This window comes from Lissotriton helveticus, chromosome 12 (assembly GCF_964261635.1).
Source record: "Lissotriton helveticus chromosome 12, aLisHel1.1, whole genome shotgun sequence".
Lineage (NCBI taxonomy): Eukaryota > Metazoa > Chordata > Amphibia > Caudata > Salamandridae > Lissotriton > Lissotriton helveticus.
This window is the reverse complement of record NC_136073.1, coordinates 51,801,639-51,829,529: the sequence shown is the minus strand read 5'-3', so window position 1 is coordinate 51,829,529 and position 27,891 is coordinate 51,801,639. Positions and strand designations below refer to the sequence as shown.

Below are 27,891 nucleotides of genomic sequence, written 5' to 3'. Positions count from 1 at the left end.
GTGGTAATTTGCGATTTCTTAAGGAGAATTCGCACAACTTGGGTGCTTGTTGCATAGTATTTAAGGAATCGCAATATGCGATTCCTGAAATGCTTAAGCAAAATTAAGGAATCGCAAATTTTGCGATTCCTTAATATTGCGATGCGATTTTGCTCAAATATTGCGTTTTGCGTATTTTTGTCGCAAATGCCTTTTTTTTTGCGATTCGCCGCATTTGCGACTAAAAATGTGTTTCATACATATGCCCCCAGATGACTAAATCAACACATATTAATTGTTGTTGCGAGGTGCGGCTAAACCTTGAGACAGGATTTCCACAAACTACTCGGGCAAGGCACACACATCACATGTGGGGATTTGCCTTTCACTCTACCTTGGACAGGAGAACTTCAGAAAGAGTGGTCACTAATTACTGAGGACACAGACACCTGCCCGCCCTGGTCAGTGGGACTCTGGCGAGGCTGGGGGCCGCCACCTTGCTCCCCTGGTGGGCATCCATGGTATGCTGCTGCCACAGGCCTGCATCTCTGGGGTTGTGGAACTTGGACACTGTTCCAAACTCTGCAACTGTGGAAGACTTCATTTCTTTATAACAGGGAACTGTTGTCGACCGCTTCATAGTAACTAAACCGCGCAGGACTCGAAATGAACATGGCGCTGCGGCTCTCCTCTTGGCCTGCTGCCTCGCCGCCTTTCTAATCTCTGCATCTTTATGAATTTGAGAAACATTGCAATTAGGAAACCACGTCAAGAGAGAACTGCTGATCACAGTGAGAACCTGATGCAAGAGCAGACCGTTCACCGGCCAAGTGAGATAAGCACAGCTGATTGGCAAATACCTGCCCAGACCAGGCTGGCCACCTTTTACCAGAGCTGGAAGAAACTCAATTTAATGTGTGCAAAGCTTGTTGCAGCCTGTCCTTGCCTCACAAGGGGGATAGGTTTCCCACCCTTAGTTTACAGCTCGAACGCTATAAGGAAGTCTGAGAAACAGAGGAGCTCTCAGAAAATGAATGCACCAGCTGCAGACATTAGTGTGCAAACCTCAAGCCGCAGGCTTGAATATCAGTGGGTTCGCAGAGACCATTGCCCTTCTTGGGTTAGTAACAAGAGTTCCACTGACTGACAATTCGCAGGTATTATTACCAGTCTATAGAGGTGCTACGCTATATCACCGAGAAAGTGGTATAAAAACAAATTGTTATTGTTGGGTATAGCTGGCATAAAATAGGAGGTTATGTTGACAATGTACACATCACCATTCAAGCCCTAACAGACATATTGGTTCCAGTTCTGCTGGCCTTATCTGACATCTTGTATTCTGTTCTGGAGGCCGCGGCTGGATTGTTGTGCCCAGTTGTCCATGCCTGATCTGAAATATTGGGTCAAGTTCTGTACCGTAATTTTCTGTATTGTGTCCAATTCTAGAGGGTTCATTGAGGCCAGTTCTAGAAGCCTCAGCTGCAGTCTCGTACCAAGTGTCGGATTCTAATCTGGAACCTTGTGCCCAGTTCTAGAGGCTACAGCTGGTTCTTTGAGGCCAGTTCTAGAAACCTCAGCTGCAGTGTCGTGCCAAGTGCCGGATTCTTATGGAACCTTGTGCCCAGTTCTATAAGCTACAGCTGGTTCTTTGAGGCCAGTTCTAGAAGCCTCAGCTGCAGTGTCGTGCCAAGTGCCGGATTCTTATGGAACCTTGTGCCCAGTTCTAGAGGCTACAGCTGGTTCATTGAGGCCAGTTCTAGAAGCCTCAGCTGCAGTATCGTGCCAAGTGATGGATTCTAATCTGACCCCTTGTGCCCAGTTCTAGAGGCTACAGCTGGTTCTTTGAGGCCAGTTCTAGAAGCCTCAGCTGCAGTGTCGTGCCAAGTGCCGGATTCTAATCTGGAACCTTGTGCCCAGTTCTAGAGGCTACAGCTGGTTCTTTGAGGCCAGTTCTAGAAGCCTCAGCTGCAGTGTCGTGCCAAGTGCCGGATTCTAATCTGGAACCTTGTGCCCAGTTCTAGAGGCTACAGGTGGTTCTTTGAGGCCAGTTCTAGAAGTCTCAGCTGCAGTGTCGTGCCAAGTGCCGGATTCTTATGGAACCTTGTGCCCAGTTCTAGACGCTAGAGCTGGTTCATTGAGGCCAGTTCTAGAAGCCTCAGCTGCAGTGTCGTGCCAAGTGCCGGATTCTTATGGAACCTTGTGCCCAGTTCTAGAGGCTACAGCTGGTTCTTTGAGGCCAGTTCTAGAAGCCTCAGCTGCAGTGTCGTGCCAAGTGATGGATTCTAATCTGACCCCTTGTGCCCAGTTCTAGAGGCTACAGCTGGTTCTTTGAGGCCAGTTCTAGAAGCCTCAGCTGCAGTGTCGTGCCAAGTGCCGGATTCTAATCTGGAACCTTGTGCCCAGTTCTAGAGGCTACAGCTGGTTCTTTGAGGCCAGTTCTAGAAGCCTCAGCTGCAGTGTCGTGCCAAGTGCCGGATTCTAATCTGGAACCTTGTGCCCAGTTCTAGAGGCTACAGGTGGTTCTTTGAGGCCAGTTCTAGACGTCTCAGCTGCAGTGTCGTGCCAAGTGCCGGATTCTTATGGAACCTTGTGCCCAGTTCTAGAGGCTACAGCTGGTTCTTTGAGGCCAGTTCTAGAAGTCTCAGCTGCAGTGTCGTGCCAAGTGCCGGATTCTTATGGAACGTTGTGCCCAGTTCTAGAGGCTACAGCTGATTCATTGAGGCCAGTTCTAGAAGCCTCAGCTGCAGTATCGTGCCAAGCGATGGATTCTAATCTGACCCCTCGTGCCCAGTTCTAGAGGCTACAGCTGGTTCTTTGAGGCCAGTTCTAGAAGCCTCAGCTGCAGTGTGGTGACAAGTGCCGGATTCTAATCTGGAACCTTGTGCCCAGTTCTAGAGGCTACAGCTGGTTCATTGAGGCCAGTTCTAGAAGCCTCAGCTGCAGTATCGTGCCAAGCGATGGATTCTAATCTGACACCTCGTGCCCAGTTCTAGAGGCTACAGGTGGTTCTTTGAGGCCAGTTCTAGAAGCCTCAGCTGCAGTGTGGTGACAAGTGCCGGATTCTAATCTGGAACCTTGTGCCCAGTTCTAGAGGCTACAGCTGGTTCTTTGAGGCCAGTTCTAGAAGCCTCAGCTGCAGTGTCGTGCCAAGTGCCGGATTCTTATGGAACGTTGTGCCCAGTTCTAGAGGCTACAGCTGGTTCTTTGAGGCCAGTTGTAAAAGCCTCAGCTGCAGTATCGTACCAAGTGCCGGATTCTAATCTGGAACCTTGTGCCCAGTTCTAGAGGCTACAGCTGGTTCATTGAAACCAGTTCTAGAAGCCTCAGCTGCAGTATCGTGCCAAGCGATGGATTCTAATCTGACCCCTCGTACCCAGTTCTAGAGGCTACAGCTGGTTCTTTGAGGCCAGTTCTAGAAGCCTCAGCTGCAGTATCGTGCCAAGCGATGGATTCTAATCTGACCCCTCGTGCCCAGTTCTAGAGGCTACAGCTGGTTCTTTGAGGCCAGTTCTAGAAGCCTCAGCTGCAGTATCGTACCAAGTGCCGGATTCTAATCTGGAACCTTGTACCCAGTTCTAGAGGCTACAGCTGGTTCTTTGAGGCCAGTTCTAGAAGCCTCAGCTGCAGTATCGTGCCAAGCGATGGATTCTAATCTGACCCCTCATACCCAGTTCTAGAGGCTACAGCTGGTTCTTTGAGGCCAGTTCTAGAAGCCTCAGCTGCAGTATCGTACCAAGTGCCGGATTCTCATCTGACCCCTCGTGCCCAGTTCTAGAGGCTTCAGCTGGTTCTTTGAGGCCAGTTCTAGAAGCCTCACCTGCAGTATCGTACCAAGTGCTGGATTCTAATCTGGAACCTTGTGCCCAGTTCTAGAGGCTACAGCTGGTTCTTTGAGGCCAGTTCTAGAAGCCTTAGCTACAGTATCGTGCCAAGTGATGGATTCTAATCTGACCCCTTGTGCCCAGTTCTAGAGGCTACAGCTGGTTCTTTGAGGCCAGTTCTAGAAGCCTCAGCTGCAGTGTCGTGCAAAGTGCCGGATTCTAATCTGGAACCATGTGCCCAGTTCTAGAGGCTACAGCTGGTTCTTTGAGGCCAGTTCTAGAAGTCTCAGCTGCAGTGTCGTGCCAAGTGCCGGATTCTTATGGAACCTTGTGCCCAGTTCTAGAGGCTAGAGCTGGTTCATTGAGGCCAGTTCTAGAAGCCTCACCTGCAGTGTGGTGCCAAGTGCCGGATTCTAATCCGGAACCTTGTGCCCAGTTCTAGAGGCTACAGCTGGTTCTTTGAGGCCAGTTCTAGAAGCCTCAGCTGCAGTGTCGTGCCAAGTGCCGGATTCTAATCTGGAACCTTGTGCCCAGTTCTAGAGGCTTCAGCTGGTTCTCAGCTGCAGTGTCGTGCCAAGTGCCGGATTCTAATCTGGAACCTTGTGCCCAGTTCTAGAGGCTACAGCTGGTTCTTTGAGGCCAGAGGCTAGAGCTGGTTCATTGAGGCCAGTTCTAGAAGCCTCACCTGCAGTATGGTGACGAGTGCCGGATTCTTATCTGGAACCTTGTGCCCAGTTCTAGAAGCCTCAGCTGCAGTATCGTGCCAAGCGATCGATTCTAATCTGACCCCTCGTGCCCAGTTCTAGAGGCTACAGTTGGTTCATTGAGGCCAGTTCTTTAAGCCTCACCTACAGTGTTGTGCCAAGTGCCGGATTCTCATCTGGAACCTCGTGCCCAGTTCTAGAGGCTACAGCTGGTTCTTTGAGGCCAGTTCTAGAAGTCTCAGCTGCAGTGTCGTGCCAAGTGCCGGATTCTAATCTGGAACCTTGTGCCCAGTTCTAGAGGCTACAGCTGGTTCTTTGAGGCCAGTTCTAGAAGTCTCAGCTGCAGTGTCGTGCCAAGTGCCGGATTCTAATCTGGAACCTTGTGCCCAGTTCTAGAGGCTACAGCTGGTTCTTTGAGGCCAGTTCTAGAAGTCTCAGCTGCAGTGTCGTGCCAAGTGCCGGATTCTAATCTGGAACCTTGTGCCCAGTTCTAGAGGCTACAGCTGGTTCTTTGAGGCCAGAGGCTAGAGCTGGTTCATTGAGGCCAGTTCTAGAAGCCTCACCTGCAGTGTGGTGACAAGTGCCGGATTCTTATCTGGAACCTTGTGCCCAGTTCTAGAAGCCTCAGCTGCAGTATCGTGCCAAGCGATCGATTCTAATCTGACCCCTCGTGCCCAGTTCTAGAGGCTACAGTTGGTTCATTGAGGCCAGTTCTAGAAGCCTCAGCTGCAGTATCGTACCAAGTGCCGGATTCTCATCTGACCCCTCGTGCCCAGTTCTAGAGGCTTCAGCTAGTTCTTTGAGGCCAGTTCTAGAAGCCTCACCTGCAGTATCGTACCAAGTGCCGGATTCTAATCTGGAACCTTGTGCCCAGTTCTAGAGGCTACAGCTGGTTCTTTGAGGCCAGTTCTATAAGCCTCAGCTGCAGTGTGGTGACAAGTGCCGGATTCTAATATGACCCCTCGTGCCCAGTTCTAGAGGCTACAGCTGGTTCTTTGAGGCCAGTTCTAGAAGCCTGAGCTGCAGTATCGTGCCAAGTGATGGATTCTAATCTGACCCCTTGTGCCCAGTTCTAGAGGCTACAGCTGGTTCTTTGAGGCCAGTTCTAGAAGCCTCAGCTGCAGTGTCGTGCCAAGTGCCAGATTCTAATCTGGAACCTTGTGCCCAGTTCTAGAGGCTACAGCTGGTTCTTTGAGGCCAGTTCTAGAAGCCTCAGCTGCAGTGTCGTGCCAAGTGCCGGATTCTAATCTGGAACCTTGTGCCCAGTTCTAGAGGCTACAGCTGGTTCTTTGAGGCCAGTTCTAGAAGCCTCAGCTGCAGTATCGTACCAAGTGCCGGATTCTAATCTGGAACCTTGTGCCCAGTTCTAGAGGCTACAGCTGGTTCATTGAGGCCAGTTCTAGAAGCCTCAGCTGCAGTATCGTGCCAAGCGATGGATTCTAATCTGACCCCTCGTGCCCAGTTCTAGAGGCTACAGGTGGTTCTTTGAGGCCAGTTCTAGAAGCCTCAGCTGCAGTGTGGTGACAAGTGCCGGATTCTAATCTGGAACCTTGTGCCCAGTTCTAGAGGCTACAGCTGGTTCTTTGAGGCCAGTTCTAGAAGCCTCAGCTGCAGTGTCGTGCCAAGTGCCGGATTCTTATGGAACGTTGTGCCCAGTTCTAGAGGCTACAGCTGGTTCTTTGAGGCCAGTTGTAAAAGCCTCAGCTGCAGTATCGTACCAAGTGCCGGATTCTAATCTGGAACCTTGTGCCCAGTTCTAGAGGCTACAGCTGGTTCATTGAAACCAGTTCTAGAAGCCTCAGCTGCAGTATCGTGCCAAGCGATGGATTCTAATCTAACCCCTCGTACCCAGTTCTAGAGGCTACAGCTGGTTCTTTGAGGCCAGTTCTAGAAGCCTCAGCTGCAGTATCGTGCCAAGCGATGGATTCTAATCTGACCCCTCGTGCCCAGTTCTAGAGGCTACAGCTGGTTCTTTGAGGCCAGTTCTAGAAGCCTCAGCTGCAGTATCGTACCAAGTGCCGGATTCTAATCTGGAACCTTGTACCCAGTTCTAGAGGCTACAGCTGGTTCTTTGAGGCCAGTTCTAGAAGCCTCAGCTGCAGTATCGTGCCAAGCGATGGATTCTAATCTGACCCCTCATACCCAGTTCTAGAGGCTACAGCTGGTTCTTTGAGGCCAGTTCTAGAAGCCTCAGCTGCAGTATCGTACCAAGTGCCGGATTCTCATCTGACCCCTCGTGCCCAGTTCTAGAGGCTTCAGCTGGTTCTTTGAGGCCAGTTCTAGAAGCCTCACCTGCAGTATCGTACCAAGTGCTGGATTCTAATCTGGAACCTTGTGCCCAGTTCTAGAGGCTACAGCTGGTTCTTTGAGGCCAGTTCTAGAAGCCTTAGCTACAGTATCGTGCCAAGTGATGGATTCTAATCTGACCCCTTGTGCCCAGTTCTAGAGGCTACAGCTGGTTCTTTGAGGCCAGTTCTAGAAGCCTCAGCTGCAGTGTCGTGCAAAGTGCCGGATTCTAATCTGGAACCATGTGCCCAGTTCTAGAGGCTACAGCTGGTTCTTTGAGGCCAGTTCTAGAAGTCTCAGCTGCAGTGTCGTGCCAAGTGCCGGATTCTTATGGAACCTTGTGCCCAGTTCTAGAGGCTAGAGCTGGTTCATTGAGGCCAGTTCTAGAAGCCTCACCTGCAGTGTGGTGCCAAGTGCCGGATTCTAATCCGGAACCTTGTGCCCAGTTCTAGAGGCTACAGCTGGTTCTTTGAGGCCAGTTCTAGAAGCCTCAGCTGCAGTGTCGTGCCAAGTGCCGGATTCTAATCTGGAACCTTGTGCCCAGTTCTAGAGGCTACAGCTGGTTCTTTGAGACCAGTTCTAGAAGTCTCAGCTGCAGTGTCGTGCCAATTGCCGGATTCTAATCTGGAACCTTGTGCCCAGTTCTAGAGGCTACAGCTGGTTCTTTGAGGCCAGTTCTAGAAGTCTCAGCTGCAGTGTCGTGCCAAGTGCCGGATTCTAATCTGGAACCTTGTGCCCAGTTCTAGAGGCTACAGCTGGTTCTTTGAGGCCAGAGGCTAGAGCTGGTTCATTGAGGCCAGTTCTAGAAGCCTCACCTGCAGTGTGGTGACAAGTGCCGGATTCTTATCTGGAACCTTGTGCCCAGTTCTAGAGGCTAGAGCTGGTTCATTGAGGCCAGTTCTAGAAGCCTCAGCTGCAGTATCGTACCAAGTGCCGGATTCTCATCTGACCCCTCGTGCCCAGTTCTAGAGGCTTCAGCTAGTTCTTTGAGGCCAGTTCTAGAAGCCTCACCTGCAGTATCGTACCAAGTGCCGGATTCTAATCTGGAACCTTGTGCCCAGTTCTAGAGGCTACAGCTGGTTCTTTGAGGCCAGTTCTAGAAGCCTCAGCTGCAGTGTGGTGACAAGTGCCGGATTCTAATATGACCCCTCGTGCCCAGTTCTAGAGGCTACAGCTGGTTCTTTGAGGCCAGTTCTAGAAGCCTGAGCTGCAGTATCGTGCCAAGTGATGGATTCTAATCTGACCCCTTGTGCCCAGTTCTAGAGGCTACAGCTGGTTCTTTGAGGCCAGTTCTAGAAGCCTCAGCTGCAGTGTCGTGCCAAGTGCCAGATTCTAATCTGGAACCTTGTGCCCAGTTCTAGAGGCTACAGCTGGTTCTTTGAGGCCAGTTCTAGAAGTCTCAGCTGCAGTGTCGTGCCAAGTGCCGGATTCTTATGGAACCTTGTGCCCAGTTCTAGAGGCTAGAGCTGGTTCATTGAGGCCAGTTCTAGAAGCCTCACCTGCAGTGTGGTGCCAAGTGCCGGATTCTAATCAGGAACCTTGTGCCCAGTTCTAGAGGCTACAGCTGGTTCTTTGAGGCCAGTTCTAGAAGCCTCAGCTGCAGTGTCGTGCCAAGTGCCGGATTCTAATCTGGAACCTTGTGCCCAGTTCTAGAGGCTACAGCTGGTTCTTTGAGGCCAGTTCTAGAAGTCTCAGCTGCAGTGTCGTGCCAAGTGCCGGATTCTAATCTGGAACCTTGTGCCCAGTTCTAGATGCTACAGCTGGTTCTTTGAGGCCAGTTCTAGAAACCTCAGCTGCAGTGTCGTGCCAAGTGCCGGATTCTAATCTGGAACCTCGTGCCCAGTTCTAGAGGCTACAGCTGGTTCTTTGAGGCCAGTTCTAGAAGTCTCAGCTGCAGTGTCGTGCCAAGTGCCGGATTCTAATCTGGAACCTTGTGCCCAGTTCTAGAGGCTACAGCTGGTTCTTTGAGGCCAGTTCTAGAAGTCTCAGCTGCAGTGTCGTGCCAAGTGCCGGATTCTAATCTGGAACCTTGTGCCCAGTTCTAGAGGCTACAGCTGGTTCTTTGAGGCCAGAGGCTAGAGCTGGTTCATTGAGGCCAGTTCTAGAAGCCTCACCTGCAGTATGGTGACGAGTGCCGGATTCTTATCTGGAACCTTGTGCCCAGTTCTAGAAGCCTCAGCTGCAGTATCGTGCCAAGCGATCGATTCTAATCTGACCCCTCGTGCCCAGTTCTAGAGGCTACAGTTGGTTCATTGAGGCCAGTTCTTTAAGCCTCACCTACAGTGTTGTGCCAAGTGCCGGATTCTCATCTGGAACCTCGTGCCCAGTTCTAGAGGCTACAGCTGGTTCTTTGAGGCCAGTTCTAGAAGTCTCAGCTGCAGTGTCGTGCCAAGTGCCGGATTCTAATCTGGAACCTTGTGCCCAGTTCTAGAGGCTACAGCTGGTTCTTTGAGGCCAGTTCTAGAAGTCTCAGCTGCAGTGTCGTGCCAAGTGCCGGATTCTAATCTGGAACCTTGTGCCCAGTTCTAGAGGCTACAGCTGGTTCTTTGAGGCCAGAGGCTAGAGCTGGTTCATTGAGGCCAGTTCTAGAAGCCTCACCTGCAGTGTGGTGACGAGTGCCGGATTCTTATCTGGAACCTTGTGCCCAGTTCTAGAGGCTACAGCTGGTTCTTTGAGGCCAGTTCTAGAAGTCTCAGCTGCAGTGTCGTGCCAAGTGCCGGATTCTTATGGAACCTTGTGCCCAGTTCTAGAGGCTAGAGCTGGTTCATTGAGGCCAGTTCTAGAAGCCTCACCTGCAGTGTGGTGCCAAGTGCCGGATTCTAATCAGGAACCCTGTGCCCAGTTCTAGAGGCTACAGCTGGTTCTTTGAGGCCAGTTCTAGAAGCCTCAGCTGCAGTGTCGTGCCAAGTGCCGGATTCTAATCTGGAACCTTGTGCCCAGTTCTAGAGGCTACAGCTGGTTCTTTGAGACCAGTTCTAGAAGTCTCAGCTGCAGTGTCGTGCCAATTGCCGGATTCTAATCTGGAACCTTGTGCCCAGTTCTAGAGGCTACAGCTGGTTCTTTGAGGCCAGTTCTAGAAGTCTCAGCTGCAGTGTCGTGCCAAGTGCCGGATTCTAATCTGGAACCTTGTGCCCAGTTCTAGAGGCTACAGCTGGTTCTTTGAGGCCAGAGGCTAGAGCTGGTTCATTGAGGCCAGTTCTAGAAGCCTCACCTGCAGTGTCGTGCCAAGTGCCGGATTCTAATCTGGAACCTTGTGCCCAGTTCTAGAGGCTACAGCTGGTTCTTTGAGGCCAGTTCTAGAAGTCTCAGCTGCAGTGTCGTGCCAAGTGCCGGATTCTAATCTGGAACCTTGTGCCCAGTTCTAGAGGCTACAGCTGGTTCTTTGAGGCCAGAGGCTAGAGCTGGTTCATTGAGGCCAGTTCTAGAAGCCTCACCTGCAGTGTCGTGCCAAGTGCCGGATTCTAATCTGGAACCTTGTGCCCAGTTCTAGAGGCTACAGCTGGTTCATTGAGGCCAGTTCTAGGAGCCTCACCTGCAGTATCGTGCCAAGCGATCGATTCTAATCTGACCCCTCGTGCCCAGTTCTAGAGGCTACAGTTGGTTCATTGAGGCCAGTTCTTTAAGCCTCACCTACAGTGTTGTGCCAAGTGCCGGATTCTCATCTGGAACCTTGTGCCCAGTTCTAAGAATATTTTAAAAAATGGAATAAAAAGATCACGCTTTCTACAATCAAAATACCATGGTTTGGCCTTTTTCATTTGGGAAGCTATCAATTTTTATTCTGCTTTGTCTTTTAAATATGATGCTACACTGCTGTTAGCATGATAGATTATTTGTGTTTCTCGGGTGCTGGGTCAATTTTGTGCTACATCTAATAGCAGGAAGGCCATTAGAGCAGGTCCATTTGCAAGAAGGGCAGTGACCCCATAAAACATATGCTTAGTAGGGGTAATGGACAGGAGACAAGCAGGTGCATGGAATAAAGGCTTGGGACATTCAGTGGTGTTTAATTGTATTCCATCATTAAGGATTTCTTTAAAGAACTTCAGGTGTTTGTAGCCACTTTGCCTCAATATGTTTAGTGCTGCTTCAGAGTGATTGTACAGGTGTGCAAACCTTTCCATAGCTGTTCATGTTCCTGCTTAGATACAGTGATGCGACCTATTTATGACAGATTTTACAGCAAAATCTACAGGTAGATTGCAGCTCTAGGGCAGGAATTTTCTGAGCCCCACGCAAGATGATACATGGCCACTTAGGTGCTCCCTCCCACCCAGCAACAAAGTATTTTTTTTAAGTCATTTGTTGCATTCTGCTGCTCCATTGAGTCTCAGTTAATACTTCTGGACAGCAGGTGTCGCTCAGGAAAAGGGCAGATCTGGTTCTGGTCTCTGGTCATCCTGCTAGCCACTGGCCTCTGCACGGACCTGCGGCAGCTCCATCTTCAGGCCTGGCTATTGAAAGGGTGGCTCTATTGTCTAGAGGTTGCTCAGCTGAGGACTTTGACCTGATTCAGAGCTCAAGACGTCTGGTGAATCTCAGGTCGTATTCCGGACATTGGGGGTCATTTTCTAGATGGTATGTCACTAAGGAGCTGGACTCTGGTTCAGTGGATCCAATCAGGATCCTACATTTTCTGTCTGATGGCTTTTTGTTGGTCCTAGCTCCTTCTACTCTTCGGGCGCACTGGGCAGCTTTGTGAGCTTTTTGGAGTCCCCATTTGGATCAGTTGGATCCTTTGGTTTCCAGTTTGATGCATAGTTTCTTTCTTCAGTGTCCTCAAGATTTGTCCGTCCCCATCGTGGGATCTCCCTATGGTGTTGCGGGCTCTGCATGCTGCTCCTTTCAAACCGTTAGGGGGGTGGACATCAAGTTCTTAACTATAGAGGTTGTTTTTTGGTGGTCATTGTGTCAGCTGGGAGGATTGGGGAGTTGGGGTCTTTTTTGAGGTCTCCTCTTTTCTTGAGGGTATGGCTGGATTGCATTGTCCAGCGGTCTGATAAGATGTTCTTGGCCAAAATCCCTTCCGTGACTAATGGTTCCAGGGAGACTGGTCTATCCACGTTTTCTACTGAGCCTATGTCTGGGGTGGATGCTGGGCTCCAACTGTTGGATGTCAGGACGGAGGCTTGATGTATGTGGAAGAAACCTTGGAGGTTTGCAAGTGTGATAGTTTGTTTCTCACATTTGAGCCAGAACTTCCAGTCATAAATCTTCTATTTCCACATTGAGTAAGTGGATGAAACAGAGGTTCCTTCAGGGGTCGGAGGCATTGGCCAGGATACAGGGAGGTCTACCCATAGTATTTCTGCCTCCTGGGCTTCTTTCAAAGTGGTCTCGATAGAAGACATTTGTAAGGCTGCAACATTAGCTTCTCCTCACATGTTCATAGAACACTATTGGGTGGTGTTGGGAGACTCAGCTGCTGGGGATTTTGCTGCAGCTGTTCTGCAGGCTGGCATTGACTGTGATTGACTGTCGCCCCCATGTTGTGTGAATGTTTCTTTTTCCTCTGTTTGTTGTTTGGAATTTAACTATATTTGTGCCTCAAATTTTCGTTGCTGGTGCTTTTGTTGTCTGGTGACCATGAAACCATGTTGGCTTTGCTATATGCTCACTATGTCAGTAATGTGGCGAGGAAGTCTTACAAAGAGGTAATGCCCTGGTTACTTACCAGTAATCTTCATTACTCCGAGTGTCGTCTTCCACGCCACATAGGTTCCCACCCCTCCATTCCCTTTTTGAACATCAGCTCCATGTTTTTGATACTGAGGCTTGGTAGTAGAACAGGAAGTGGAGTGGGTCGTGCCTCTTCTTATGGTAGGTCAGGGGTTTAGGCCATGTTAGGGAGGGATGGGAAGGCTACAGCGCTAATTTGCTTGGAGGGTTGTGTGGGGGAGCTGAAGCTCACTACGTCAGTAATGTGGAGAGTAAGACTGCACTCGGAGTAATGAAGATTGCCAGTAAGTAACCAGGGCATTCCAATACAATACAGTTTGTCGTAAAATATCGTTCATGAATGATAAAAGCATAAAATATAAAACATGTCAAAATAGATATTAAATATTGATACAATACATCTAAGTGCAAACAACATAAAGTGAAAATCTCAGAAAGTTAAACGGGGTAGGAGCTTTTTACGCAGCGTCCACATGGCCCCAAGAAACTTAGCAACAGGTATGGCAAGTGGTAAGCTGCGGTCAGACCTCAAATGTTCTCAGCCACGCATGTACCCATTTATGCACTTGAGCACTCACCCATGCTCTGTCACGCATGTATCCATTTACGCGCAGTCACGTACTCATTCACACGTGTACCAAGTTAAGCGATCACATAGGCTATCACCCATGAACTTGGTCTCATATGTACTCCTCACTTTCACATGAACTCAGTCACACATGTACCCATGTAAGCACTCATGGCACTTGTACCTGCACTCAATCACCCATGTACTCATTTAAGCACTCACATAGGCACTCGGTCACACATGTACCCTTCTGAGCAGTCGTGCACTCACTCGCACATGCTCTTGTCACATGTTTATGTACTGACATGCACTTAGATGTACCCTATTTCGGTTATATTTATTTAAGCACTCATGTGAACTCATGAGTGCATTCAGTCACGCATATACCCATTTATGCACTTGTGCAGTCAAACATGCTCTCAGTCACACGTGTATCCATTTAAGCACTTGTGTGCACTCATTCACACATGCACCTAGTTCAGTACTGACATATGCAACCACACATGTACACATGTACCTTCACTTACACATGTACTCGGTCACACATGCATGTCGCATTTAAGCACTCATGCACTTACTCGCACATGCTCTGGTCACACATGTACCCATTTAAGCCCTCCCATCATCACATGCACCCTTATTTAACATACTCTTGGTCACACGTGTACCCATGTGAGCTCTTGTGCATTCCCTTTCACCTGCCCCCAGTCACACATGTGCTTTGTCACTTGAGCACTCAGGTATTGACTCAGGCGGTCAGTTGCAGATACATAGTACAGGGATGAACACATGCGGTCGAGGCAGTTTCAAAGGGCTTGTGTAACCCTGGCCTACCACTAACGTAGGATAATCAGTGCTTTAAATGGGCCAGTTCGTAGTGCCGGCACTTTTTAGGTCTCGCCTGGCGTTGTTGCGCATGCGCTCCTCGCCTGCGAGAGCTATAGTAAACAAGTTAGTTTGGAGAAGGGGACACGAGCCCCGCCCCTCCTTTCCATTGGGTAGCATCAGCGTTTATGGTAAACGCTGGCTTCCCATTGGAAAGGAGGATTTTTTGTTGCCTCCCTTTGGCTTTTTGGTGGACTGACTCGCCTGATTCACAGCTGCCGTGAAGACTTTTCTTATCTGCTTGTTTATTTCACAAGCAGATAAGAAAAGTCTTCACGCCGGCTCTCCATCATGCTGCCTGCACACGCCAGTCCGACTCTGTCATTGGGCATGTATTACCAATCACGCTGCCTTCACGCCGCATTCTCTCCATAGAGATGTCACTGTCCCTCCTCCCGACTGCGCAGTTGTACTTGTTCTTCCGCCCTGTTGGTTCATGTGTCCAGGGGAGGCTCTAGGCTCATGGTGGCCCTGGGCAGGGAGCGTAGGTAGAGGGCACCGGAAGAGGGGTCCGGGCGGGCGGAGCGCAGTGATGAGGGGGGTCAGGGTGTTTGGAAGTGGAATAGAGCCGGAGGCCGCCAAATCCCTGCCAGAGGCCGCCACGCAAATATGTACCCATCCTCAGAGGATTATTATATTAAGGATATATATTGGCGTGGTGGCCCCTGGGGTTTGGTGGTCCTGTGCAGGTGCACAGCGTGCACATTCCTAAGGCCGCTCCTGATGTGTCTCCAGCCTGAAGGCGCCGGCATACCTTGCTGCGTGGCGTGGTTTACACACCTCCTGGACGCCCCAGGAATGCCTGTGAATGCCGCCCATGTGCATGTGTGAGTGTGTGTGCAGGGCAGGTGTCTCCATTGGGACACTTCACGATTAGTGTTGTAGGTGCTGACGTGTGCGCCCTTGTGTTGTATCAACCAATGCGCTCCCCCTCCTTCGGTTTCGGTGTGTTCCTCTGGGAGCCCCAAATTGGGATTGTTATGGTGATCTTGAGCATTTTCCCGTGTGTAACCAGCTGACACCGTAGTGTATTTTTCCGAATGGATTCATACAATTACGGTGCCTCCTAAGCACACATACTGTACACAAGCGTATCAGACGGAAATACAGGTGAGTTCATACTCGTAAGTAAATATATTACCTAAAAGAATGGCGGGGTAGGAGAGCTCGGCATGCGAGTTCTTGCATGAACGCTGTGACCTGTGAACCAACTGGAAGTGACTGTACTGTGAGCGCCGACATGCAGTAGAGTTGCTTGTGTTGTAGCGGAGAGGGTATATGGCAACTCATGGCTGTTTTTATCTGGCTTCAGCATCTGTTTACCTGTGTGTGTTTTGATAACGGCGTGGAGGCAGGTGGAGCCTAAGAGCTTGTTTTATTGAAGTCGCAATGCACCAGAAAGCGCTTCTGTACCCCTGCCTGGGACAGACTTGCTAACATACATGTCCTGTGCCAGGCTAATTCCGCCGATATTTCCGTAAAGCGCAGAATATATGTTGCGGCACCTACTGGTGTTTCTGTAAATTAGTATAAAATTCCAAGGGAGACTTTTAAAAAATGGGGAGCACTCCACGACGACGGTGAAATACTGTTGCCTGGAGACACCGAGAACCCCCCCGCTCCGTTCACACCTCGCCACTTGTAAAGATGACCCGCGGCCACTGAAAGACGCTGCAGCTTGGACGAGTTGGGCACCTATCATAGGTGAGAAGGCCTGCGTTGCCAGGAGGATGGTGTGGTCTGCCATAGACTGCATCTAAACAAGTATGACCCCCCTCCCCCACTGTGGCACAGATGATCCTGCAGGCTATCCGTACTGGCGCAGGGTGTAGGGAGGCAGTACTTGGGCCACGCTCCTTCTTTGTACTTGCTGCCCCCTTCCCGCTGGTATCTTGGGAGCGAGCAGCTGTCCTGCCTTGGTTCTAGTCGGTAGGTTGAAGGTTGCAGTCATAGACCGTATGGTACACAGGTCACTTGCTTGTTGGGGGAGGGGGGGTGAGTCTAAAGAGGGGCACCTATCTTTGTGTCTGACCGACCACTGCTTGGAATCCGGGCGGGGTGGACTCCGTCTTTCATTCTTCGAAGCTAATAAAGTACTATCGAGTTGGCTAAAAGTCAGCTTTATTTTGGTAAAAGTGACCTGGACTTTACAGTGCGTGAAGAGCTGCGATCCTGCCAGACAAATATAGTTTAATAAAATGTTAGATACTTGTAGTGATTTGATGTTACATCTAAGTCATGTATGAAGACCTCCCCCCCACCCAATGCACATATAGTGCTTTGCTTTCGTTGCACTCCTGCACTCCTGAACTCCCGCCTTACTCCAGGAATCCGTTAGTAAGAAGCGTGGAGCACTTCAACAGTCAGTGCCCGCAAAATAAGTTCACGCTTCTTCCCCTCCGGACACAAAGCACTTACGTTGATTCGTGCACCACTTTTATAGCCACAGGTGCAAAACAATTTTGTGCAGCGGAACACTTAGTAAAAAACAGAACTTCGCTTTATGTTGCTTCTTGCTCTCTTTCCTGCTGCTCCCCCTTTGCCTCCATACAGATTACAGTATTTCAGTTTCAATTTAGGGAGAAGGAACGCGGACTGTAATGTTTACTCAGGTTGGAAAGTTCATCGTTCGTTCATAGTAGTCTGTTCCTCCAGCCCCTTTTAAAACTGAGTCGGTGTGCCAGGAACAGCTCATTAAGTTCAAATTAGGGGTAGGCGGAATTTGCGAAATTGACTTTCGCAAAATATCGCGAAATTGCTCAAAATCTCCGCGAGCACGCGGAAAGTTTCGCAACGATGCAGAGATTGCTTTTCCAGCCCGATCGCGATGTGTTTTTGCGTGCCCGCGGGGAAATTTATCTCTTACTTGCCCATGTGGTCACTAATGGATACGGCCATCTTGCTCGTAATGCTTATTTCCTGTTCCTGGTCGAATTACGTGTTCGCAATCGCAAACTCTTGCGGGATAGCGTGACCGGCTACCAACAATCCAACATCTTGTGGTGCACACGAATGCATAGGAAAACTCGTCCGCGAACGCAGGGACCTGGTAAGTCGCGGTTTAAAGCGCGAACAAGAAAATACTTCCGTTTCGCTGTAGATTGTGAGTTTTGACATTTTCGCACTCTCAGCGGAACGCGAAAATGTAAAAATATCGCAAATTACGCAAGCTGAACGAAATTTACGCCCAAGCCTAGTTCAAATGCCCAAGTCCACATTTTCCACCGAGCTGAATGACCATAATGCACATTTAAAAGTGCCTCATAATTACACGTCCTAACGCCACAATTCATTTTAGCCATGCAATCACTCCCTGCTCTTACTCCGATTCCTGGATTTAATAAACTACATTTACAGAATATATCAATTCCAGATTTCACTCCTTTCCCTGGTGACGCATATTTCCTCCCTTGGAACTTGTGCATCCGGCCTCGGCTCGAAACAAAGATGCCCCGGAGCAGAGCAGCCTTGCCTCGGATTCCTTCTCTCTGGCGCACTGAACATGCGGTGGCGAACCCGCATCTGTTTAAAGGCAGGGGATTCATGCTCAGGGGAATGCTTGTGCATTAAATGGCAAAAGCAGCTTTTTCCTTCCCTGTGCGTGGTTTTACAGATGGGCTAAACTGCATTTCAGCCGACGTTTCCGATTAAGGTAAAGTTACTTTGGAATACCCATTTTGTAAGAGGTGAAACGATGTAACGCTGCTTAACGTTTTATGTTTAGAGTATTCTCCTGCGTGTTTTTCCAGGGACAGTTTGGTTTGTAAAGTTCTTGGCAGTATTATGATTTCTTCTAACTGAGTTGAAATAGTCAGTAAAACGCATATTCCTCTTACTGTCAGAGTCTGAAAGAGGAGCAGGCCTGGCAGTTCTGGCTAGACTGCTCCTATTGAAGCAGGATCATTTCTGACTGACACATATGGCTGGCTCCTGTCTGGAGTGACACAGTGGACACAAACAATGAGCTGAAATGCATCCCTAGGTGTTTTCAAGTGGCTGAGACTTTTTAGATGCATTACACTATTAATTATGTGGTTCAATGTGAAGCTTGAAGTGGAAATGGTACTCCTAGACATGGGACCCATGCTGTCTGTGCGTCTGTACTCAGCTTGCACCTAAGCGATGACTCCCCTTGAGGCAAAAACTGCTCTGGAGTGGTTAACCGTCCACAGTAGAGCAAAACTGTTGATGTAGCTTCTGTGTGGGTGTGAAAAGAAAGTAAAACAAGCATTGGCAAATGCAATAGGTCGCTCATTTACGTGAGTTTAAGCTATGGCATTGTAAATGATAATGCCATTTATCTATGTTTTTAAAACAAAGAGGAAAGGCATTGTTGTTTGCAATGTCAATAGCTCAAACTCGCGTAAATGCGCGACCTATTGCATTGCTAATGCTCGTTTTATTTTGAGTGGGAGAGTACCGGCACTTCTCAATAGAGATGTGATACTTTTAATCGGAGCGCACTTCTCAGAAACACGCAGGTACTCTGGGACAGAGTACCTGCACTTCTATTTTCCCACTTCAAGCACTGAGGGAAAGTGCCGGTGGGCCGGGCCAGGACGCCTCACATTGTTTGCCGGCTGGACGTGTGTGAGGTGCGGGGGTCGCCAGGTGTGAAAGAGCGATCAGCATTTCTAAAAGAGGACTTGTGTGGGTCTCAGCGGCCCACACGGCAGCAGTTCAGCCCTTTTGCATCCGAGCATCGTAATATTCAAGGCAGAACGTTTACTTCGAGTGTGAAAAAAATGAGTTTTTTTTAAAAAGACCTCACAAGTGTAACCCTTGTTTTAAAATGTCTTTTTTGGCTCATTGTTGAAAGCTGCTCCTCCTCCTCGATATGTGGAAAGTGTTCTTGTGATTTAAAATATTGTATATGTAATTTTCACTTTTCCTGGGGATAGTGTATTTTCGTTATAGTGCTGAAAGAGGGTGCGCCTTCGAGGCACTGTCGCGCTGCAGCCCGCCCAAGGAGACACAGGACACAGAGCTCAGGTAGGGCAACCTTCTTTATTCCCTGCCAGGAAGTTACTGGCTTACAGCCTCCTTACTCCTCCTTTTCCTGTCCTTCATTTCCGCTTCCTCCTCGCCTGACCTGTCTCTACGTGGTCAGGCATGGCGACACGACATCTCCCCCTTTTGTACAAAGAAGTGATGCTACATCTCTTCAACGAGTCGCCGTGGTTTCCTCACCTGACGTCTGGGGCGAGCCTCTCGGTCTGGCGTGTGGCTGCGCCGATCAGGGCTATTGGTCATTCTTGGAGATGGATGGTAGTTGACCTCGTTGCTGTCACTTTGACTGGCGAGGTCACTTGACGTTTGACCTGAGGATGTTTCTTGCCTGTTCACAGGATTGTGTCTCTTGAAGTGTGATATGTTTCTCGTTATTTGCTTATGATCAGCTTTGGCTGTAATCATGGTTCCTTTCCTCTTGTGGACGTGTAGGGGAAGATTCAGATATCGGCTGTCCGCTTTCGTTCGCCGGTCACCTCTTACTATGACCCAGTCTCCTTCACGGATGTCAGCGTCCTTGGCATGTCGGCGACGGTCAGCATACGTTTTCATCTTCTGCTTCTTCTTTCTGTCGATGTCGACCAGCGTGTCGTGGTCAACAGTGACTGTCCGTGGTTGAACCATCGTGTTCATCGTGGGCACTCGTGTCCTGGGTGTTCTTCCCAACATTATTGTGGCCGGGCATTGATTCGTGGTATTGTGGGGAGTGGTCCGGTATGCCCGCAGTACTTCGTTTAGAGTTTGCTGGACGTCTCGGCGTGTCACTTCCGCTTGTTGGATGGCTCTCTTCAGCGTTCCCATGAATCGCTCCACCATGCCGTTGGCTTGTGGCCACAGTGGGGTGATCTTTTGATGTTTAAAGTCTAGATGTTTCGCGAACTCTGCGAATTCATGGCCATTGAACGGGGGTCCGTTGTCGGACTTAACTCTTGAGGGGACACCCCATGCTGCGAAGATGTCATCCAATACGGGAATGACGGCCGTTGCTCTGGTGGATGGTATCATGTGTGCAAAAGGAAATCTCGAATACTCGTCCATGACAACCATGATGTACTGTCCGGATTGTAGTGGTCCGAAGAAGTCAACCGCAACTTGTTTCCACACTCCGTCTGGTAGTTCGGACATGTGGAGTGGTGCTGGGGGTTCTTCGCGACTTACAAGTTGACAAGTCATGCAGTCCCTTAGGGTTGTCTCAACCATGAGATCAAGAGCGGGGAACCAGACTCGTTCTCTCAAGGTCTTCTTTGTGGCGTTTATGCCTCTGTGGCCTTCGTGGGCTAGGTTGACAATTCCTTGGCGTAGCTTGTGCGGGATCACAATCCTCCCCCCTCTCAAGAGAAGGCCATTGTCACTGATGGACAGTTCATCATGAACACGTTGAAATGCCGTGAGGTCATGGAGGTTTGGTTCCGAGCCAGGAGCAATGTTTTTGGCATGCCGCCAGGAGATGGCGCGCACGTGGGTCATGACCGCTTGAATCAGTGGGTCTGAGGCAGATGCTTCTTGAATAGCCTCCAGGGGAACCGCAGGAGGGCACGCAGCATCGATGACGAAGTGAATGTAGTCATCAGCTAGCGATTGGGCGGTCATGACACTCGGCAGGGGGTGTCGAGACATATAGTCTGCTGGGTTTTCAGCTTTGCCCGGCTTGTGGATGATCGTGTACACATAGTCTTGGAGTCGCAAACCCCATCGTTCGATGCGAGGAGGCATCTTGGCGTTAGGATTCCCAAATATGGTGAGTAGGGTTTGATGGTCAGTGATGATGGTAAAGTGTTTTCCGTACACGAACAGGTGAAAGTGTTCACACGCCCATACTACAGCCAGGCTTTCTTTTTCTGGCTGGGAGTACGCTTTTTCCGTGTCCGTGAGGCTGCGACTGGCGTATGCAATAATGTGACGCTGGTCAGAGTGTTCACGATATTGAGCCAGAATGGCGCCCAGGCCCACCGGGCTGGCGTCGACGGTGATCTCTGTCCTCTTATGTGTGTCAAAGTAGGCGAGGTTGATGGCAGAACCAACCGCTTGTTTGATTTCAGTGAAAGCTCTGGCACATGCATGGGACCACTCAAAGGGTTGGCCTTGACGTGTTAGTTCTCGAAGTGGATAACTGATGGTAGCGTAGTCCCGAATGTATCGCGCACAGTAGCTTGCCATTCCCAGGAAGGAGCGGAGATCACTCACGTCTTTGGGTGTCGGGGTGTCAGCAAGTGCAGCTACCTTGTCGGGGTCCGGCTTCATTCCTTCACTTGAGAATGTGTGTCCGTAGAATTTGAGGGTGTTCTTGTGGAACTCGCATTTGTCGGCGTTCAGCGTCAGGTTCGCCTTCAGTAATGCATGGCACACTCTGTCCAAGGCAGTGTCGTGCTCAATCTGATCTTTGCCGAAGACCAGTAGGTCGTCGCTGTAGTTGAATGAGTTCGGGATCCCTTGAATGATCCTTCGGATTGTTTCCTGAAATATTTCGGCGGCAGATGAGATGCCGAAATTGAGGCGTTTGTAACGGAACAGGCCTTGATGCGTGGTAAAGGTAGTGATATATCGTGATTGTTCGTGGAGCTCTAATTGGTGGTATCCTTTATTCAGGTCGAGTTTTGAGAATATTGTGGCACCATTCAGTTTCGTGATCATATCACTTGTGTGGCCCTGGGTGGCGTTCTCGATCGATGGCAGTGTTGGGCGCTCTCATGTCCACGCACAGCCTGACTTTGTTGTCTTGTCCTTTCTTTGGGACCACCACGACAGGGGAGACCCATGGGGTGGGTCCAGATGTGCGCTCTATGATGTCCGTTTGCAAAAGGTCTTGTAGCTCGTCATCAACAGCCTGTTGTAGGTGGAAGGGCACTTTCCTGTGGTGTTGGGCAACAGGTGTGACGTTTTCGTTGATATGAAGCTTTACTTTGAAGTGATTCAACTTGCCCAGGCCTTTGAAGAGTTTTGGAAATTTCGCCACTATGTCAGGGGCGTCTTCAGTCATGTACAACAGCTCTACCAGTTTCAGTCTTTCAGCTGTTGGCAAACTGAGTAGGCAGTCGGCAAAATCGGGTCCTTCCACTACGTGGACATATGCTGGAATTTTCCTATTTTTGATGGTCAGTGTGGTGTGGAATCGGCCGAGGCATGGTAGTGGTTTCCGGCACATCCATGTGATGATGCGAACCGCCGCTGGCTCTAGTTTGGGCCGGGTTTTTATCTTGTGATATTCTAGCGCACAGATGTAGTTTAGTGAGGCTCCCGAGTCCAGGACGAACTTTGCTGGATGGTCTCCTATCATGATGTCTAATTTAGGATATCTTTTGAGCCGGTCCGGGTCAGCCACCATGCAAATATATTCGTCACTGTCCTGTAGCATTGTTGTGGGTGTCCATGAGTCAATCACCCTGCAGACGTACTCGTCCCTGTCTTGTGAGACTGTGGTGAGTGACGACGAGCCGCTGGACGAGGATCGGTGAGCTTGGCGTGATCTCGTGGCGTGGTGTCGAGAGCGAGGCATGCTTGTCGATCTACTTCGCCGTTGGTGAGAGCGAGTTGAGCGAATGCTGGAGCTTGATGAGTCGGAGGAGTGGCTCTCTCTTCTCGTCACTGCACGTGCATGATGTCGGGTGTCAGATCGTGGAGCGGGAGACTGACGAGTAGATTGTCTTGCTTGACATGCGACCTCAAAGTGATTGTCCTTCCCGCAACGGTGACAACGCTGGCCGATGGCTGGGCATTGTCCCGAATGGGGGTATTCTTGGCCACATCGGTAACATGCTGGTGCAGATCTGGTGGATTTTGTGTGTCGTGATTCACATCTGGGTGACGTTTTCCGGGAGCTGTGCTGATGCTTGCTTGTCCTATGCGTGCTCATCACCGGACGGGTGACCTTGCGCGTCTGCACTCGAAGGGCGTGCTCTTTGTGTTCTTTGTGGTCGGGTTTGTGTGTTTCTATTCGCTTGGCATGGTCTTCCGCTTGGTCGTTGATCCTTGTGAGTTCTTCAATCTGTTCTAGGGTGTATGATTTTTTTAAGAGACGTCTGCGTAGTGTTTCCGAGCGGCAGCCATCGATGATGCGGAGTCGCAGTGCGTCTTCCGTTTTGAAGTTTTCGAAATCGTAGTGGCGTGTCATCCTCTTGATGCGTGTAATGAAATCGCCCATGCATTCTCCTTTCTCTTAAGAGGCTAGGTTGAAGACGTAGCGTTCATAATCTACGTTGCGTTTGTGCAGGAATCGCCTGTCAAGGGCAGCTTTGACTTCGTCATAAGTAGCAGTGGCAGCGTCGGGCATTTCTTTGATTATTTGCGCTATTTCCTGGCCTGCTAAGTTTCGCAGTGCAACCAGCTTGCGTTTAGAGTCTTGTACCAGGGACCCTTCCATGTAGTCCTCGAAATCCTCGCTCCAGGTTTTCCAGGCAGGCCCTATGGTGTTACCAGGCGTCAGCACCAGCGGCTGTGGTTGTCGCATGAAGGGTGCTCCTACGGACGCTGCTTGAGGCATCATTGTTGTGCCGGGTTGCGCAGGTGTGCCTCCGGTTGTGGAGGTGCTCTGAGCGTCGGTATCAGACATGTTGTCTCTGTAGGTTTCAGTAGTGAATTGTAGTTGTTCACCTTATTGTCGTTCCAGGCTTGGCATGGGTGTCTTTGGTGTCTTTTACTCGTTGCTGCTTTTCTTTTGCTTGTAAGTGGGTTGAGTGGTGACGTTCCCGCTCTTTTCTGCTTGTTTTTGCAGCTTGGAGTGGTTATGCCTGACTCCAAGATGGCCGCCGTAGTGAGAACGTGGGTTTAATAGGGCTGGCGCCTGACTTAAAGATGGCCGCCGTGTGAGACGTCGTCTCCTTGGCCCCGGCAGGCTCTGGCATGTATTTTGGACCACGCTTCACTTGTCGGGCAGGCGCTTGCACTGCGGGACTCACCCTCGTGGTTCTCTGGCCTCGGAGGGGGGCGGGGCACTCGCGCTCACCGCGATGCCGCTCTGCAGGGCTTTCCGCGTCTTCTCTGGCCTCGGAGGGGGGGCGGGGCACTCGCGCTCACCGCAATGCCGCTCTGCAGGGCTTTTCCGCGTCTTCTGCCACGCGACCACGCGGCGCTCACCTTGACGCCGCTCTGCAGGGCTCTTGAGTGTCGCGCGAGCACTTTCCTGGTGTGCGCTTCTGCGAGCGCTTCTTCCTTCGCTCCCCAGAGTAGCGGTCAGTTTGTTTCGCGCTCTTTTTTAGAGCGGTGCTTCCGGAGCTGCTGGCTTGTCGTTGGGGCCGTTTCTTCAGCTGGGCGGCGCGACGTTGTGTGTGGGGTCAATGAATCCCATCCTCGTCGCCATTGTCGCGCTGCAGCCCGCCCAAGGAGACACAGGACACAGAGCTCAGGTAGGGCAACCTTCTTTATTCCCTGCCAGGAAGTTACTGGCTTACAGCCTACTTACTCCTCCTTTTCCTGTCCTTCATTTCCGCTTCCTCCTCGCCTGACCTGTCTCTACGTGGTCAGGCATGGCGACACGACAGGCACCAACAAAAAACGAAGAAATAGCATCATAGCTCAATCAATCAATCAATCACGGCATTTGTATAGCGCGCTACTCACCCGGAAGGGTCTCAAGGCGCTGGGGGAGGGGGTACGTTCGAGCAGTAACGTACCCCCCTCCACCAGCGCCTTGAGACCCTTTCGGGTGAGTAGCGCGCTATACAAATGCCGTGATTGATTGATTGATTGAGCCCTGCACGTGTGGTTTTTGTGTGAACATATGGGCTGCGCATCGTATGTTTACCTGCATATATAATACGCATTGCTACGTTTGACCTCATCAGTGAGTGAAGGAGGGCGCGAGAGGGTTATGGAAGCCCTTCTTCTGAGGAAGTAACATTGAGTCATATTGTTTGTGTAATTTCCCCTGCCCCCTTTTTATTAAGACTTGGTCGCCAATTTCGGGGTTCAAGTGGTGGCAATCTTGAGTGTCCCCCACTGGCTGTGCGCCACACAAAATGAATAAATACAGTCTTTATTTATTGTTCTCGAAGTGGTGCGTTATTTCAACCCAGGGTCGTTCCATGACCCATCGTGCTTGTGAATAGATCTAGGCTTCCTTACCGCTCGCTCGTCATTTCGCCTCCCAGGTCACCTAAGAACTCGGAAACGCTTTACCCAACCTGGCTCCCATGGCTTGGGGCGTCTGTTGTTCCCACTGCTTGTTTTTGGCAGTAAGTACAGAATATTATTATGAAATAAAATATTTACATTTCCTTCTTGCGTTGCTGTGTTTGCCGAAGATCTCCGGTTCATGAGATCCGAGGTGGATCCGTTCCCAGGAGCGGGTATCTCTGTCACAACCGGGTACTCTGGTGCTGGGGTCTACACAGGGCTCTGCCAGCAGAACCTCTAGCTCTCCCTGTGAGGGGGTCCTGCCCACGTGGCTGCAGGGCACCCCAAGTGCAGTCCTCTTGATGCTCCTGACGTGGGAAGAACGCACAGGCTGAGGATGTGGCGCCAGGGCCAGAGATGCCGACTTTGGAACTGGGAGACCAAGATCGAGTCTCGGCGTCTACTTCAACATCCCGTGATCTGGGCAAATTACTGAATGTCCCCGAGCCTACAAAATGAAAGTGACATATGTATTGAAACTGGTGCTCGCGCAAAAGCATCCAATGCCCCGGTAAACAAAGCTCTGCCAGCGCACCTGAGTCCTACCCTGCAGCGCCTCCTGCCTGCAGACAGCTCTGTCCTCCAGTCCCTGCCCTGCACCTCTTACTGCTCCAGCAGCGAGGCCAGCGCATCCAGGCGCTGCATGCTTCAGGCGAGAATCGAAACCCTTCGTCGTGGCAGTCAGACACGCCTGTCAGCGCGGGGGTGGGCAGGGCCTGCCGCGGGAGGGGCAGAGAGAGGGCTCGCCTATGACACCTGCAGTCTCTCCGCACTGCCTGGGTGTCCGTGGCGTCGGTGGGCAGTGTGAGCCGGGAGGAAGAGCCGCCGGGGACCAGGCCTCTGCATAGAGCAGGTGGGACAGTGTGAGGGGTGTGCACGGCCCTCGCGGCATCCCACGTGCATGCCGCTCTCTTCCCTCCTCTCTGAGCGCTATCCTTGTATATTCATTCAAAGCGACTCTCGCACCCAGCGTAGGTACTCCCGGCCTCTCAAGCCCCCCCCCCCCCCCCAGCCTATCCCTGGCCATCAATATCCATCCCTGTCCCAACCTACCTCTTTCACCCTGCCGGTCTCTGGTACCCTCGGCCTCCCATGCTCTCCCATCCCTGCTCATCACTGTCTATCCCTGTCCCAATCTACCCCCCTCCCCCATCCTACCAGCGGCTGACACCCCTGGCCTCCTGGTCTCTGTCTCTCTCTCTCTCTCTCTCTCTCTCATCCCTCATATCCCTTCACATCTACCGCTGGCCCACTCTACCCCCTCACCCTGCCAGCTTCTGGCCTTCCTGAAATCTCATCTGCTCTGTCTTTCTGCCCCCATTCCTCCATCTCTGCCCCTCTATCCCTCTCACTCAGTGCCAGGCCCTCTCAGCATTACACCTGCATCCTGTGTCTCTCAGTCTGTGTCTGTGTGTCTGTCTCTCTATTAATCTCTGCCCTTCTCTTGCCCTCTGGGCTGCTGTTTCCAATAAGTTTCTCTTTTTTTGCCTAGTTTCTAAATGGAAAGCTTTGGGTGATACGACTAGCGGTTACTAAGGGGGGGTCACAAAACACACAATCCCCATTCATTTTCCATGGACTTTTTTAAGAAGCACGACTGCAAAAACAGCTGAAGGGAATGACACCAAAATCAGCAGGAAGCTGGATCTTGGTCCGCAGAGTGTGCTTTTTAGGTCTCGACTAGGCAGCGCATGCGCTGTCTCGTCGAGAGATGCTGTATACAGGATAGCGGGGGAAGCTCCGCCCACTTTCCAGTCTTATTTTTGACTGGTTTCAATTATAATTTCTGGATTCTGATTGGTGCTTCACTTGTTAATCCTGCCTCCTGACGGCCATGTTGTCATTTTTATCCTTACGAGGCTATCAACACCTTTACTAGAAAAACTGTTTTGTTCCCCTGCCTCTCCCCGTTCCCTCCCGTAGTCTGTAACTTCTTACACCACAACCACCCCCTACCCCCTCCTGTTCGTGCCTTCTTTTACGCCCGCACTTCAGTATAAAAAAATGCAATAGGGCTCGAGTAAATACAAGCCCTATTGCATTTTCAATGCTTGTTTGCCGTGTCATTTGTGGGTGAATTTCTACTCTTTGTCTCGCATGCGCGTGATGCAATACATCGTGCGCATGCTCGACAAATGGAGGCAGAGACAGCACAAGCAGCGAAGCAGGATGAGGTGAAGTGCGGCCGGGTTCAACTCCATCCTCCCCATCCACAGATCACCCGCCTGACTACACAATGCTTCTTTCTACAAAGGCCTGCAGGGGTCGGTCGGAAGCACTCCCGCGGCCCACTTGTGTTCTCCGCTCTCGCCCTCGTCTCGGGAGCTCCTCCCCACCCCCATGGACGGTCCAGAACAGCACACAGCACCTCTTCCCCCGGCTGCCAGGCTGCCCCAATCACAGAGCAAGGTTAGGCTGGTGTGTGCAGTTACTACTACCCTCTATGGGACCTGGCGTCCCCGCTACTCGCTGGGGCACAGGCGGGTGCAGGGTGCCACCCCGGTATACAAGTGCAACAGTGCTAGTGTGCATGAAAACTCCAGGACTGGGTGTAAGTGCATCACAAGGCATGTGGCCCCTTGCGAGCTCTGGAAATTAAAAGGGGGCAGGGGTGAGAGGTGTATACATTACATATTCCGTGAATGCCCACGAGGTAGTAGAATTAGAGTGCCGACCTAGCTTCGTGCCGCCAGGACATCGTATTTCATGTCTTGACATTTACTTGACAACTACTTTGTAATGTGAGTTATAGTCGCGGACGCTTCCATTGAGCACTTTAACTCTGCCATACCTGGTGACAGTTAATTGTATTAGAAAAGTCCAGGAGGCATGATGTCATGACGACCTG

At 50.7% G+C, this 27,891-nt stretch overlaps 1 protein-coding gene across 3 annotated transcripts in view; it reads left to right on the top strand.

The window, feature by feature from the left end:
- LOC144799370 (monocarboxylate transporter 13-like) overlaps positions 1–27,891 on the top strand; it is a 594,222-nt gene that overhangs the window by 388,484 nt on the left and 177,847 nt on the right. The window contains exon 1 of one of the 3 annotated variants that reach the window (XM_078670638.1): positions 25,788–25,896. The exons of the other annotated variants lie outside the window; for them this stretch is intronic. The gene's annotated coding sequence lies outside the window, so the exon portion shown is untranslated. Of the gene's footprint in view, positions 1–25,787; positions 25,897–27,891 lie in introns of those variants that run through there. 3 annotated transcript variants of the gene reach the window in all.